Genomic DNA, 13,819 nt, shown 5'->3' on the forward strand with positions numbered 1-13,819 from the left:
TATGTGTCTCTGTGTTTGAACAGAAGTTTAAAAGTAAACATTCCAAACAATATTAGCAGAGATGTTCAAGTGTTAAAGAAAATAAAATTCACCTTATTGTTCTCATGAAGACTATTAAGGATATTGTTGCATTTTCTTACATAAAAAGGAAAATATTTTTCATCTAATCTCAAAAATTTTACTAGTTTCTTTTGAAATGCAATCAGCTTCAAGAAGTAGTTGGGGTCAGGTCATACAATGGAAACTGTGCAGACACCCCCTTCAGAGGCCAAGGCATTGCTTCCTATGCATGTAAGATAGAATCAAAAATCAAATTAGAAGCTATAGGGTTCTTCCTTCCCAATGTCTCCCAGTCTGCTTTTCCAGCCCTGTTTCTCTGCTCTCAAGGCATATCCAAGATTCCTTGTTCTCAGCAAATGTTGCTCTTTTTCTTGCTCATAAATGTCTGTACTGTCTGTTCTCTTTGCTTGGAGTCCCTCTGCCCTCCCTTCAACCAGTGAGTTCCTACTTATCTTTGAAGACCTAGTTCAAATGCCTCTTCCCCACAAGTCCAATCCCACCCCCGGCCAGAATTAATCTTTGTTTATGCACTGTATTTCCCATGTTCCCTCGGCAGAGCTGGCCGTGTCTGTAGTGCCTTGTCAGGATTTGATTGTGTTTGTCTTCACCCACTACAAGGTAGGCTTTGTCCTAAAGGCAGGTATGGTGTAATGTTCCCATACCCCATTCACTTGACACAGTCCCCCACATATAGTTTAAAAAACTGTGTCTATATATAAAATCAGGAGATTTGGGGGAGTTTTATGTGAAAATAAGTCACAAGTTGAAGTTGTTAAAAAGTAGTCTCATACTTTCAAATGGCTTCTTGTATTTCTTCAATTACACAATGATTTAATAAATGAGGTAAATAAAATAAATATTTGCCTTTGTGAGTATAATATGAATTTTTAAAACTCAATTATCCTAAGATATATTTTATATATTATATCCTTGTTTTAGTGATCATATTATTTGTGACAGGAAGAATTTGGCAAATGTCATATTAAAGAACATTATTGTTAATAAGGATTTTTTTGTTTTGTTTTGTCAAGAGGCAGGAGAGTGATTAGTGAAAGTTGTCAGGAAGTTGACTATTTTCTGATGTCCTCCTATGTACTGGGCACTGTATTCAGTAATTTCTGTTCATTTACTTGTCTAATTGGTATAACAATCTTAACAGGTACTGAGCAGATTATAGAACAGAGAGCTTAAATAATTTACCTAAGATTATACAGGTGACACAAATGGGCTTTCTCTACAAGATGGATCCACAAACCTAGAATGAGTGCATCTGTGTATGAATTCTACAGATGATACAGAGTGATGATTTGTTGTATTCATATTGGTAATACTAGCTGCAGTCTTTTTTCTTTGCTTGCGCCTCTCAGGTGTACAAATTCAATTTGATACCTTTCTTTCAATATTCTCTCAGAGCTTTCTTTGAAGCCTCATTTGGTGTGTACTTTACAGTGAGTGGGCTAAATCATATGCAAATATGGATTTTTTTTTTCTTTGCTAAGGCAGATTTCTGATCTGAATTACAAAAATTTTTAAAGATCTTTTGAGCCTGTTTGTCTGGAATCGAAGTATATGTTTTATAGAACATCTCCTACATTGTTGGTACCTGAAACAAAGGTGAAAGGGTTAGTTGTTCAGTCATGTCCGACTCTTTGCAACCCCATATACTGTAGCCCACTGGGCTCCTCTGTCCATGGAATTCTCCAGGCAAGAATACTGGAGTGGGTTGTCATTTCCTCCTCTAAGGGATATTCCTGACCCAGGGATTGAACTCGGATCTCTTGTATTGCAGGCAGATTCTTTACCATTTGAGCCATCAGGGAAACCTGGTATATGTTAAATGGTAAAGGCAAAACGGAGAGAATTAATAGGCTACCTCTTGAATTTCTTCATATAAGTAAAAAAAAAAAAAAACTGTATTGCCAAAAACTTTGACTAAGTGAAAAACTCTCATCACACTTCTAATTTTCACTTCTATTCATGTGAGTGAGTGAGTGAGAATCGCTCAATCACGTCCGACTCTGTGCGACCCCATAGACTGTAGCCCGCCAGGGTCCTCTGTCCGTGGAATTCTCCAGGCAAGAATACTGGAGTGGGTTGCCATTTCCTTCTCCAGGGGATCTTCCTGACTCAGGGATCGAACCCAGGTCTCCTGCATTACAGGCAGATTCTTTACCATCTGAGCCACCAGTGAAAGTGAAAGTTGCTCAGTTGTGCCCGACTCTTTGTGACCCCATGGACTATATAGTCCATGGAATTCTCCAGGCCAGAATACTGGAGCGGGTAGCCTTTCCCTTCTCCAGGGGATCTTCCCAACCCAGGGATCGAACCCAGGTATCCAACATTGCAGGAGGATTCTTTACCAGCTGAGCCACCAGGGAAGCCCTCTACTCACATAATTGGAGATTCAGGTTCAGAGACTCATCCTATATTCCGAAATCTTAAACTTTATAAAAATTCATTAAGCCAGTTCATGCTCAAAATCCTGTCAGTTATTTATATGATATATAGCCTAAACTCTGTAACCTGAATTCAGAGTCCTGCACAATCTGCCTCCACTTTGTCTAGCTTTCTTTCCAACCATTTATATGGGAGCCATCTGTTCCAGTAAGATTTTTTCGTCTCATGCTATTGCACAAATGAAATATTTAATCCTGCCTCTAATGCTTGCTCATATATTTCCTCTCTTTTCATCCCCTCTATCTCTGTATAAGTTCAATTCACATTTCAGCATCCAACTCTGCCTTCAATGTTGGGCCCAGTCTAATCCATTCCTTACTCTGATTTTCCATCTTTATTCCATTTGAAGACACTTCATTTTAAAATGACTACTGTTTTTTACTTAGTTCTCTATTACATATACACTACTTTTTCTATGGTACTGTGAACTTCTTGAGTGCATTTACTTCAGCTAGCCCGTAGTCCATCAGAAATGGTTGCTGGTATGCCTTGTTTTGAACTGAATTAGGATTTTGGGGAGAGAGCGACTATTCCCTCTTTATGCTTTGTACCATTTGTGGATGCCCATATTGGGGAAATGTGAGCAGTGGGAACTGTCCCACATTTTAGCCATTCACTCTTCATCCCAGAGCTAAAGGCTAGGTTCCAAATTGGCAATGGAACCATGTTGTGATGTGGCACTGAGCCGAATGTAGAAAGTTTGGACAAGAGGTTCTGTTTGCCTGATTTTGGTCTGTTCATCACTCATGTGACCCCTTTGATCCTGATCACTCTTATTCATTTTAGTATGCCTCAGTCTCCCTAAAGGAATATGGGTAAATGATACTGAAAGATGATCTCATTTGTCTCCCCAAACTTCTATTTTCCTGAGAAGTAAGGTGTGTGGATTCTGTGAAATGCTTAATATGTAGTTTAAGTTGAGAATATTCCAAAATTTTCTATGTGGTTAAAAATATTGTATTTGTGTGAAATTCCGTTTCATGAAACTGAACTGAAGATGTTGGATTGATAGTATTAATAGCGTTTGTTAAATCCTAACAAGCAATTGTTCAGCTATTCTAAGATGGAGAATAGATTTGAATGCCATCTATTAGGGTAGTGCTGGGAGTTGCTGGTGTGTGTGAAGAGAAGTGGGGATGTCTCTTAAGAAGGAGAAGATAGCAGAGATTTTTTTCCAAGAAAGTGATTCTTAAAATTGCAAGTAAACACATTCTAATGCTATCTTAGATATAACCATTGAATTATGTCTCTGCTATTATACTCATCTTTCCCTTATCATGCAAATGGAGTAGATTTAATAACTACTTTTGTTTGTATCTGTCTGTGGTGATATTGTTCTTTCTATAACACTGAAAATTTGTTTATATTTTTTGCTGTTCTTTAATTATTAACAGTTCCCAGAATGAGTCAGAGTCTTTTAAAATGTCCGTTAGTATCAAACAGGTCACTCAGAATATCATTAGAAAGTTGAAATATTACAAAATATTCATAGTTATATTGAGGCACAATTGTAATTAACATGTAAAACATTGAATAACTTACCTTGGTTTTAGTCACATAATAAAATAGGTTAGGTTCACAGTACTTTTTTTTTTTGCCCTGTAGAAAACTTTAAACTATAGTCATATCAAATTAATTAATTAATGAATAGCTTAACTGAAATCTTTCAACTTGGAATATTCATTAAAGGTGCCTTTTGTATGTGACCCTTTTTTGTATCTGTGCACTTGATTCAGAGGCATTTGCCTCATTATATAAATGTTGATGTATGTGAGAAAATGCCATAACATGACACTTTGATGTGTTGCAACATTTCTATCATGTTATCGAAGAAAAATTTTTTATTTCGCCTTGTCTTTCTACAATTCCCAAAGAGTTACCATTCATGGCAGAAGAAAAAAAGAACAAGCAAAAACCCTTAACAGAAGAAATAAGCAGTTGCATGTCGGCACAGTATAGGTGTGTGTCTCTCTGGAATGTCTCCACAGCTGCCCGGGAGGTGTGGGCACTTCGGCATGGTCAGTCCAGAGCGAAGTCCCGCCTGTGCTGGCCCCTGTGTGGACAGCTGGGTCAGGCTCCTTTCTTAAGAAAACAACCCGGCCCGGGGTCCTCACCAGCCTTTGTTGTCCTCCCCACGAGGTGATCAGTTGAAGTCTCCGTGGTGACAGAACCAGTTTGTAACAGGCTTGTCTTTCACGGTCCTGTCTAGGGCTTGCTGGCAGGCTTGCCGGAAGCTCTGACAAGAGTGGCAGCAGAGGACTCTCCGTAAAAGAAGGAAAGGCAAGAAACAGGAGGCTTAAACAGGCAGGTCACATTGACTGCTCTCCTGCTGCAGTGGGTTGGCTGGACGCAGCTTCACATTTCCTTGCTCATTCTTCTGTCTATGCACACGAGGGGTAAGAAGATCAGTGCCCCACAGTACAGTGCTGACAGGGGGCTCCGTGAATGTCTGGTTTCGTGGTTTTTATCACAGAAGGGAAAGTTCAGGGCAGTTCAACGGCTAAACATTTCCAGCTCCCTTCCTCCAACTGCTCTGTAACCTTACTACTTTCTCTATCAGGGCACCGCTTTGTAGAGAGTGTGTCAGAATAATTTAAAAAGGGATGCAAAATTTCTGTTTTCTCTAGCAATTAATTATGTGCAGTCTAGTTTGGAACTTTGAGTATAAGGTTGATTGTCAACATACTGTGACAGTTTATATGATGAATTTAAGAAAACAGTCTAATAAACTGTTTTGATCATTTAAATTTGGGTATTGTTAGGTTTTTTATAGTTAGCTAATTAACTTTGAAGTTCATTGTAATTTTTACATGGATGCATTGAGTAAATCTGTAGTTTTATAATGGCAATAATTGTAATTTGTGAATATGTCAGATGTTTACCCATATTTAAGAACAGCGGCTTTCTTAGTGATCATTTTGTTCAGAACTGTTCTTGTATAAAGTTGCCTAAAGGAGAAAAAAATTTTTAATTATTTTCAAGAGCTAAAAGAGTAATTATGAAAGGTGAACTATTTTCAAGTTAGAAGAAAGATAACTTAAAATGAAACAATTATCTGTGATAATGATTGGTAGTGAGGGAGTCACAAAGTCGTAAATAAGGAGATGGCCCTTTTATAAAATAAAGCCAGGTGACAAAGGGAATATGTGTGAGGTCGAAATGCATGTATAGTTCAGCCTCATATACCTGTGACTGCATTTAATAGAACTCATTTGGCAGTACTGTTTACTTGAGAAGTATGTATTACCAATTGATATATATTTGGATTGACACTTATAAGATTAATTTTTTGTAATCTTGCAGTGTTCCATAACAATATATTTTGTTACTTGGCTTCATGAAAAATGCTTTTAATTTCTAGTTATAGATATGTGTAATTCAAAAGAGTTTTGTATATTGATATGAGGAAACAACATGTAGTTCATTTACTTCGTTTGCTAATTTATTTTCCAAAAATTGTTATAATCTGGTACTTTCTAGAAGAGACAGAAAGACCTCAGGGAAACTTTCTTAAGAATGTCCCAGGAACCTCAAAGCATGATATATATGAGGTGAAAAATCTTACTCCTCTACCCATGCTACCACTATTTCTTGATTGCCTAAGGGCAATTTTTCATTCCCTGTTTATCATTCTCCTTGAAACCTATGAATACATAAACTATTTATCGTTATGTCAGTCAAAAGTGAAGAGGCTATATGTTACATACTGAATCTTTGAACTATAAATATTAGGATTAGAATACACCTTAAGATAGTATTGTGTTGTTGACTTTTCAGTGAGAAGGTTGAAGCCCAGAGACATTCCCCGCTTTCTTCTATGAAGCATAACCTTTTTAACTCCCTTTTCGGAGCCCTTTCACATGCGTGCCTGTGTGGGTCTGTGTGTGTTTACTAATTTATTTCATAGCATAGTGGTTAAGAGTATGAACTCTGGAGCCAAAATGCCTAGGTTTGAATCTTAGCTTTACCACTTACTAGATCTGTAAACTAAATGAGGAGTCTTATTGGTGCCTTGATTTTCTCAACTGTGAAATGGGCATAATAATAATAACTAATCATAGGATTGACTTGATTACTAAATAGTTAGTAAATACATACAAAGCACTTAGAATAGTGATAGTGCATACTATTGTCTTAGTTTGCTATTATTAGTATCATTAGTAATAATGTTAATCTGTGTAGGAATAGGAGACAACCAATCTGGAAAAGGAAATCAAGACAAGACTTTAAAAGAATCCCATAGCTCAGCTTAGTGTTATTAACATGTGCTGTGCTTAGTCACTCAGTTGTATTTGACTCTCTGTGACTCCATGGACTGTAGGCAATCATGCTCCTCTGTCCATGGGGATTCTCCAGGCAAGAATACTGGAGTGGGTTGCCATGCCCTCCTCCAGGGAATCTTCCCAACCCAGGGATCAAACCCAGGTCTCCTATATTGCAGGCAGGTTCTTTACCTGCAATGCAGACTGTGATTAACATACTGAATCTCAGTTTTTATTCCTAGCTTTGTCACTAATGACATTTTCACTGTTTTTGAAGACTCTCTCTACCTGTAACCTTGTGTAAAATAAGATTCCTTTATTTTTCTGGAAAAAAATGTATTTTCCTGGATGAAAACAGAGTGTACTATAGAGAGAGACTATGAGCTCAACCAAGACCAAGTAACTTTGACTACTGAAGTTAAATATTCATTGACAACTTGTAATGCTTTATGATCATTAATTAACACGTACTTCAGAAAAAATGTCATCACTAAGATAGGTATATATGAAGCACAGACCTATGTAGTGTTCATGACGTATTAAGTGAATGACAAAACCAAGATTAATGTTCTGAGACCTTAAATACTTATTTAAAGTAATTGTGTTTCAAAATGACAGCTTGAGACATTTGGAGAGTGTGTGCTTCAGGCTAATACAAATATTTAGTTATTTAAATATATGCAAACCTAAACATTCTACATGGAAGGAATATGTCCGTTATTCCAATTCTACCTTAAATGGTACAAAGCTCTGCAAAGTCACAGCAAGTGGAACAGAGTAGCTAAGTTGGCCTGTGTGTGGGGTGATTCATCAGCCTAAATCTTATCACTGCTTAAATCTTATCTTAAACATTTTACTTGAGGAGACATAGGCTTAGAGAAAAGGGAGAAAGGGTACATGTTGGTAGGCTTTGAACACTGTGTTTTTTATATTGGCACATTGTGATTGCTTCAGGAATGTATTTTTTAAAACTCGAGATCATGAAATGTGGAATTGCCTCCTTCTAAAAGTGAAAAGGTGACCTGTAATGGTGAAGAGCTGTAGTGTTCATTTCTGCTTGAAATATAATGTTTTAGAGATTGATTTATTGATGCCACCCTGCCCCTTGCTTCTCAAATCACAGTAGAGAATTACAGGCAATCCTAATGAACATAGTACAACGTGTAAACAGTGTTTAGGCATCATTTTGGTCACTACCATTCTTGTGAAGTTCTGCCAAAGGAATTTAGTGAGGTTATAAAAGTGATAGATTGAGGGACCTAAAAAGTAAAGGATGCTTTCTGTTTGTTCTAACACATTGGTGGCAACAATGTGCCCTTCCTGACAGGGATGGGCCTCATGTTCTGGCATTTTAGAAGGTGAGACGTTTATTTGGCTTCTTGTTAAATGTATATGTGAAAATTTTCACAGTGCCTGTGTCCCCCCATAAAATCATAGTAATAGATTATTACAACAATCAGATTAAAATAAAAATTGGTAGCCAACTTTGATCTTTAGGAGTAATTCTTTATCAATGAAGAGTTACTAGGAAAAAAGGCAAGATAGGAAGTGGGCATTAGCTCTTTTGGAATAGAGGAAAACCCCCAAACCCAATGAACAACAAGCAGGTCTGGTCTTCATGGCCCCTGCAGTTTTATATAAGCAGGACGTTACATCCTGCTACCTCATTGCCAGGCCGTATTTTGTACATTTCCTTCTGTAATATTGTGTTTGATCTGGTTGACACTAATTTAAAACTGTTCAAAAAAACTATGCTATTAAATATTTTCAGTAGAATTAAGACAAATTGGAAATGCAGTAACAGGAAGATAACAAACATTGCTATGAATGTGTAGTTTCAAAATTAAAATGGTAGTGTTGCTATAGGGCATCTATTTTTGGTAATATTTTTAAGTGAAAAAGGATCCTTGTTGCCATATGGCATGCTATAGTGAAAATCTGAACTGTTAGGCCAACACATCTGTTAAATGCATAAACATGGTTCTGTGTTTAAAATGTTCTCTACTGCAGCTATTATGGGCACTTCCAACAGGTAATCTTGGGCTGTTAATCGGGAGTAACTGCACCTTGTGGTGAGTGTCACAGAGTGAGAAACTCGATCTCTGCGGCAACTTACCTGGGAGGAGAGTGGCTAAATTATAGTTCTCAATTTAAATTCTGCAGAGTACATTGGATTAAACACATTCACATTACTGTTGAGTGCAAACTCAAGTTATTTAGTTTTATCATTTGTTATGAGAAGTTATCTTCTTTAAATATGTAGTGATGGCTACCATGTATTTAAGGCATATGTATCTCTCAATATCTGTGCATACATAATTTTAACCTTCAAATTACAAATACTTGAAAGCTTCTGAAAAAATATTAATGTTATAATAGATCAGAGTTCAGATTAGTTTTTTGTTTTTTTTTTTTTTTGTCTTTGTGAGCCAGTTGAATTTGAAATAACATTTTACAAATCTTTTATTGACTTAAAATAACTGCCAGGAACAAATTTATGAATATGTTTTTTTTCTGCTAACTTTTCAAATGTATATCTCATTTTTAGAATTCAGACAGGACATTAGGCAAATCTTTAAGTAAGACAATGTACTGACAATTAAAATCAGCCAAATTGTCTATCAAGCTTTCTTATGCTACATTTTAGATTCAGATGGACCCTTTTGGTCTTGATTATTATACTTTTTTCCATCTGTAAAACAATTACTCTTCTCATCATAATAGATTTGTGTGTGTAAACATTTGTATTAAGATACCTGAGAATGATTTTTTGACTATGGGCTCAGAATAACCGCATTCTTATTTCTAGGCCCTGCTACTTTTCACTTGATGCCACAGGAGCTGTGGCTTTTGGATTAACTGATTTCTTGCTTGATATCAGCTCTGTCACACTCCTTCCATAACTAATTAGCTTCCATATTAGTTAATAATGTGTCTAAGATCACATCAGTAGTATTGATATTCTGGGCAAAAGAACAGAAACTTAAGTAGAGGAAGAAGTTGAATGGAGACCTAAAGAAGAGCTAAAGGAAACACAAGCCTCATTGGACCCAGAGAGGCCACGGGACCTGAGTTTCTACTCATCATGTCTGAGGGACCTCATGGACATTGCCTTCTTCTCTCTGTGTATCTTTTCCCTTCTTTCTGTTTACAAGTCGTTACCAGACATTCCATGCATTATAAAATCCAGACCTTTCTACGTCCTTCCAGGCTTGCATCAGCGAGGCTCTGACTCCTTTGCAGCTCATCTCACTACTCAGTGGTCAGCAAGCCACAAAGGCCTTTCCTGTCCAGAATGATCCAGACTCCTCTTTCTTTTCACATCTTTTCTTTTCTACTTATTCATTTGCTTAATTGTCACTAAGTTTTCCTTAACAATCCAAATTAAATGAGATCCACTTTATATAATCCCTCATTGTAAGTTTTGTTTCACTTTTATAATACTTATGATGTATCATTATATGTGTCACTCTCCTGCTGAAAGCCCAGCTTCTCAGAGGAAAAACAACGTCCATCTTATTTATTGCTGAATTCCAGTGCATAGTACAGTGCTTGGCCTGCAGAAGAGTCTACTTCCTTAGACATACTCATTATTTTGCACATGACCCAAAATAGTGTTTGCATTTCGTGATATTTGAAGAGCTTCTTTGCTTAGCTCTCCAAACTTAACTGATAAACGTTTCACTGTTTCTTGTTTTTAATTCTTTGGAGAGAGAATTTGATTGACTTTTGACCCTAACAGTAATCAGATGTGAGCCAGATAGGATGTGTAGTCACCCAATGCCGAGATGGGCACCAGATAATAATAGACACTGTGGACAGTGGAAGTTTGTTCTAGAAGAAGTTTTGGATTAGGTTGACAATCAAAAACACCTAATATAGCTGCTACTGGAATTTATAATAGCAATATGAATACCTCTAGTATTCCTTTGCTTATAATGAACTCCTGTTGGCTACTAAGTGACTTACTAGCTATATGAGTAGAAAAATTACAAAAAAAGTACTTTATTTTTTACATGAACTTTGCTATTCAGGAAATGTCACTACCAAAATTTGTTGATTTTAATAGTAACAGAAGTGGTATGATTTTCTTTACTCTTTAAGAAAAGATGCTGTAGAAATTAAAGATACTAAAGGTGGTGGCAAAAATAATACATGAAACAAGTACTGTAATCTCTTGGCAGATTTAGTTTTGTCAGATTATTACATATAACTTTCACTCCTTTATTGAAATGGTAGTTGTACACCTTATGTTTCACAAAGAATATCTCATAAATTTTACATTTTGATCCCTAAAAGGGCCACAAGTTTGTGGCTAGCAGTATATGTTTCATTAGATTAGATTCTGGGAACTTGAGTGTCTGAAACTATGCTTTTGATCCCTTTTGGAGTCCAGGGGAGAATGAATATACATAACAAATTCACTTTATAAAAACCTCTTAAGTACATGCAGAAGACTGGCTTTGGTGTGTAGGTTTTTACTGCTTGATAGTATCCTGTGGTCATAATGTGAGGACATAATGTCCCCATATTTATCTTAGTATAGTTACAATTGAAACAGGAGTTTTAAAGGTAAGGAGATAGTGACTTATATCAGTTTTGCATCAATTGTGGAACTTCAGCATTGTGGGAACTGCATTGATAAGATATCAGCCATGTGTGAGAGAATTTAATATAATACGGCATCTTAAAACTCTTCATGATTATTTCTATTTTCCTTTAAACTATGCCAAGGCCAATAGTATATAGCTTCAGAAAATCTGAGGCCAGGTTTGTTTTGTAAACTTTGCATAAAATTATCTTTCTGCTATTATGTTTGTAGAAATATTCATGATGAAACTATGTCTTTGCTAAAATCTTCAGCTTTATTTTGGTTTCTCTAAAAGAAAACTATGACAATATTTTTCAAATCTGAAAAATAATAACCTGCCAATTGTAATTGTGTGTACTTTTAATGATGGTGCACTTTTTATGGGGCTAAATCTCAATGGAATGTTTATCTTGGTTAGAGTCAATATGCTCAATTGCTTATTGTTTTTAAATTCCATTATGATTTATATGTTTCTTTTTTGAAAAAAGAAAAGGTTAATGCTGTAAGAGTAATATGCTGTATTTGCCCATTAACTATTAACTCATTTAAGTGAGGGCATGTGCAGCTCATTGGAGGAATATTCGACTGGTTCTTAGTTTAACTCAGGCGCTTAAATCAGCTGAGTTATCGAGAACTGTGCAGTGACCTGGAAAACAACAAAAAAAGAGTTTAATCAGGACGTAACAGAAGAAGGGTAGATGCCACTTAATTGAGGTTACAAAACAAATTGCCTTTTTACTTCCATACTTTCTTATACATATTATATATATCCACATACATATGTTTCTTATGTGTATGTTTTCATAGGGTTATTGCAGTTTATTGAAATCAGAGACTATCACTAAATATTTCCTACTTAATTTCCTATGCCCTGAATGAAAACGTGTTCAAACTGGGGAATGGGTTTAAAGGAAAAGGACCTTCATGATAAATTGAATCATTTTACTGATATAAGACATTCTTTCAGTGGGTATTTTTGAAGATTGTTTTTGGCTGTATTTTTAAAAAGGCATTAAACAATTTATTCATAAAATGCATTTTGGTAGTTAATATGAATATTGTTAATCTACCCTACTTAACCTCTTATAGTGAAAAATATAATTTTCTGTCTTTTTTTGTTAGACTTAATGACAAACATCTTGCAAATTAGATTTTCATATATTTCATCTCTTTCTTATGCTCAATTTAATCTATCAAAGCCACACATTGTAGAAGACATCTGGTATTGAGCTTAGGCAGCTGGGTTTCATTTGTAAAGGTTTTGAGCAAATTTCGGTGCTTGCCAACAATAATATAGCAGTTGGCCAATGTGTTTTCTTTGTGGCAGCTTGGTGCCGTGTGGCAGGAGAGACCTGAATTCAGGATCAGGTGATTTTCTGGCCTCTTCCTGGCTTGACTGGAGGGACTTGAGGATTTTATGCAGGTGTTGCTGTGATCACTGGCTGGGTGAGGGGCCTGCTGCAGTGGTGAGTGAATGAGAATTAGTTGATGAGCAGTGTGCAATCGGCAGTGATCCGTTTGAGAAACAAGGAGTCTGCAGCTTTCCTCACAGCATGGTTCAGTGTGTTTCCGACATCAGAGTCACTGTCGGTCATTTTAAAGATGCAGTCCCCTATACCGCATCCCAAATCTACTGAACCAAGTATTTGGGAGCTGAGCCCAGAAAGCTGCAGTTGATTAAGCTACCTCAAGGGATTTGGCACACACTGCATTAGAGTTAATAAATTTCAGTTCATTCTTTACCTGCAGACACAACCTCTAACCCCCCTTTTCTTACCAAGAACTTATTTATTAATGGTATTTAGAAAGAATTGTCATAATTTGTTTCAGAAATAACTTACCTACATATCTGGTTTAGGTGTCCTTTCATAAGATACTGCATTAGTATGACCTGTTGTTTAACGAAACAGTTGTCCTGGAATTATTAAAATATTGTCCCTAATGATGAAGAAGGGATCCTAAGTCTTAATCTACTTGGAAGAATCCAAATATGGAATGAAGGATTTCTTGGAGGGTGAAACAAAAATGTGAATCCCAAATTAATGTACATTCAGGTACATTAATTAAGTCATTTCTGTCTCCAGATTGTCATAGGACACCTGGTTGGCTCTTGGCAATCTTTTCAGATTGGCTCTGTGAACCACTTTCGGAAAGCTCCTTATTATTGTTGAGATGCTTCTGAGCCCTGTTGTTGTTGAGTCGCTAAGTCCTGTCCAACTCTTTTCGATCCCATGGACTGCAGCACTCCAGGCTTCCCTGTCCTTTACTATCTCCTGGAGTTTGCTCAAGCTCATGTCCATTGAGTTGGTGATGGTATCTAACCGTGTCATCCACTGTTGCTCCCTTCTCCTGCCCTCAATCTTTCCCAGCATCAGGATCTTTTCAAATGAGTTGGCTCTTCGCATCAGGTGACCAAAGTATTGGAGCTCCAGCATCAGTCCTTGCAATG

The 13,819-nt window shown here is 36.6% G+C and overlaps 1 protein-coding gene across 15 annotated transcripts in view; it reads left to right on the forward strand.

The window, feature by feature from the left end:
* BMPR1B (bone morphogenetic protein receptor type 1B) overlaps nucleotides 1–13,819 on the forward strand; it is a 420,588-nt gene that overhangs the window by 316,810 nt on the left and 89,959 nt on the right. The window contains exon 1 of one of the 15 annotated variants that reach the window (XM_081595553.1): nucleotides 4,675–4,821. The exons of the other annotated variants lie outside the window; for them this stretch is intronic. The gene's annotated coding sequence lies outside the window, so the exon portion shown is untranslated. Of the gene's footprint in view, nucleotides 1–4,674; nucleotides 4,822–13,819 lie in introns of those variants that run through there. 15 annotated transcript variants of the gene reach the window in all.

This window comes from Giraffa tippelskirchi, chromosome 1 (assembly GCF_054371585.1).
Source record: "Giraffa tippelskirchi isolate mGirTip1 chromosome 1, T2T-mGirTip1v1.2.pri, whole genome shotgun sequence".
Taxonomy (NCBI): Eukaryota; Metazoa; Chordata; class Mammalia; order Artiodactyla; family Giraffidae; genus Giraffa; species Giraffa tippelskirchi.